Below are 2,922 nucleotides of genomic sequence, written 5' to 3'. Positions count from 1 at the left end.
TTTCGAACTCCTGACCTTAAGTGATCCACCCACCTGGGCCTCCCAAAGTGCTGGGATTACATGTGTGAGCCACCGCATCTGGCCCACTCTTCTCTTCGTCTCAGAGGCTCTTCACCTAGGCGTCACCTCTCTTCCTGCCCTTTCTAAATAAATCAACAAATAATAAAGACAAATAATAAATAAATATTATTAAATATTCAAAAGTGAAAAGCATATGAAAGAACATAAGAAATGTTTGGGTACTCACCACCCAATACTTTTAAATTAAAAAAATGTTGCCATATTTGCTTCGGGTTTCTCTCTCTCTCTCTCTCTTTTTTAATTCAGTGTCTGTAGAGACAGTCAAAAATTGCCAATGCCGACTATATTTCAAGTCATCCTCGTGGGGTATTGGGAAAAGTTTCCAATTAGCAATAATCGCGGCTTGGATAAATCTCATTGGCTATGATACTACCACTGCGCAAAGCTAGGTTTTCGTTTTTCTTAATGAAATAAAATAGCGCCGTATCAGCTGAAGTCCCACATATACTCCTCTCTAATTCTATTCTTTCTCCCTTCCCAGAAGTCACTCTTGAACCTGGCATTCATCCTTCCCAAGTGTTTTCGTACTTTCACCACATATACCTGCACTGATCGACAGTATGTGAGACTGTTCAGAACAGCTGCAATTTTATGCGAATGGTATTTCACTGTGGAGGACTCTGCAACTCGCCCTTTTCCTCAGCCACGTTTGTGAGATGGATTCCCACTGACATGTGTGGCTCTCATCATCTCTACAGCGGCATCGTATTTCACTGAATACACATGTCTGATTTTATCTGTTCTCCTAATGATGGATAATGACGCCATTTTCGGTTTTTGGCCATTATAAACAACGCTGCAAAGAACATTTACACATGTCTCCTTGGGTACATGTTTGAGAGTTTCTGTAGGGTAAAACCTTAAAAACAGAATTTCTGAATAATAGAGTATGCGTCTCTTCAACTTTACTAGACAGTGCCAGATTGCTCTTCAAAGTGGCTGAGCAAATTTCCATTCCCACGGCAGTGTGGGTGAAATTACGGAGCTCTGCTCGCTTGCTGACTTAGCTGGTGGCGGGGAGGTGGGCACAGCAGGCACCCAGCCAGCGGCTTGCTGAGGTCTAGGGCAGCAGCAGCAGCAGGGGGACTCTGCTCTTCTCTCTACCAGTTGTCCTGTACAATGGTCAGGTGGTTGGAGGTCAGGATCCCAGAGGCACATTCAGGGCAGCCTCCGGCACCTGACTTACTAGGAGATAAGGTCTTAATCTCCCTCTCCCCTAATTCTTTTCTGAAATTTGAAAGCAATACAAAACAAAAACTTATATATCTTGAACAAAAATAAAAAAGGACCCAATGTGCTACAACAAACGTTTGTATGCTTAACATCCTAAACACACACGGCAAACACTTTCACGGATACATTTGCTTCAGATGTTTTCTTTTTAGGAAATAAAGCATTTCAGTTAAACTTGAAGTTCTCCTTCCTGGTCTTTTCTCTCTCCCTTCTCAGAGGCAGCTAAGATTCCGAGTTTGGTAGATGTCCAAACCATTTATTTGTGTAACATATGTATGTACCAACACACGATTTACACTATTATTTGTTTTTAGTCGTACACATAGTATTTTGTATCAGCAAGTTTCTTCCCTACCCAACCACCATTGTTTCCAAAACACATCTGTGTTGATACTGGTATCTCTAGTTCAGTGTTTGTCCATTCTCCTAACAACATATTTTCAGGTCGTTTTCAGTTTTTGCCTATTTAAACAAGACTGTATATATACTCCATGGAAGCAAACATTTTGTTTTATGTTCACACTCAATTTTTAGACCCTAGAATTGTGCTTGGCATATAGTAGGTGCTCAATAAAATATGCGTTGCATTAATGAATAAGTTAGGAGCTTCATCCATGTCACCAACTTACTCAAATGCAGTGTTTGTCTGCAAATATATATGAAGTGAAGTGACTGGATTTGGGGGTGAACTAGTCAACTTATCACTCTCCAAGGTTACTGTAATGATTTACTTATCCTCAGCAGTTTAGGAGTTCCCGTTTCCCCTTAGCCTTGCCAACTTTAGTATTTTGAGATTTGGTGTGTGTATGAATATGTGTGTGTGTGTGTGGGGGGGGTGTCCAATCCTGCTGTATACAAAATCATATCTTGTTATTATTCTTATTTTAATTTGTAGTGTCCTAGTTTCTTTCTGATTTGCCTCACCTGCGGTTTCCACTGACTTCTTTGTGGCTTCCAGGTTATTAAAAGAACAGAGGTGGGTTGGGGTGGGTTGAGGGTCCCTCTCAAGAGTGTGGCCTGACTCTTGCCTGGGCCTCCATGCCTTCTCAGTCTTCCTTTGTCCCTGGAGGGATTTGAGCACTGGTGCCAGGGCAGATCTGGGACCACAGGATTGCAGAACACGATGTGGAGACCCAGACTTGTCCCCACCGCCCAGTCCCACCTTGGGCTCTGCAGTCCCCTGTGATTGGCAGGAGAGGACTCCCTGGTGCCCGTGCTGGTCTGTGATTTTCTAGGTCTTCAGGCGAAGAGTGTTGACCAAAAGATGGCTGAGTCTTGCATTTGCAGCTTCCTTGACTATTCCAGGACCTGGGGTGTTCTCCTCTGTGGGGAGCTTCTTTGTAGTCCCCAGCCCTCACCCCTCAGCACATACCATGTTCTCTGTTACAGAAAAAACACACCACCTGGTTTGTGTGGCTCCTCAGTACCTGACAAATGGATCCCTATTTGGAGAAGAGAAGACAGGTTTGAGGGTAAGTGGACAGACGTAGTGGCAGCGAAGGGGAAAGAGTAGGAATGCAACTGAGGCGAAATTTTGAAGGCTCAGGACACCCCCTGACCTGGGGCAAGAGGGAGAAACAACAAGGTGCTGGACTGAGTTGCAGCACC

General features: G+C 43.7%; 1 non-coding gene across 1 annotated transcript; it reads right to left on the bottom strand.

Annotated features, from left to right (window-relative positions):
- Nucleotides 1-328: 328 nt before the first annotated feature.
- On the bottom strand, nucleotides 329-468 carry LOC116538532. The gene has a single exon (XR_004263670.1). It is a non-coding gene; the product is annotated as a U4 spliceosomal RNA (small nuclear RNA).
- Between the last annotated feature and the right edge of the window lie 2,454 nt (nucleotides 469-2,922).

Source organism: Sapajus apella, unplaced genomic scaffold, assembly GCF_009761245.1.
Source record: "Sapajus apella isolate SASKATOON/1434 unplaced genomic scaffold, GSC_monkey_1.0 scaffold119, whole genome shotgun sequence".
In the NCBI taxonomy this organism is placed as follows: Eukaryota; Metazoa; Chordata; class Mammalia; order Primates; family Cebidae; genus Sapajus; species Sapajus apella.
Note: the sequence above shows the minus strand (reverse complement) of the source record. Positions and strands in the feature narration are given on the sequence as shown.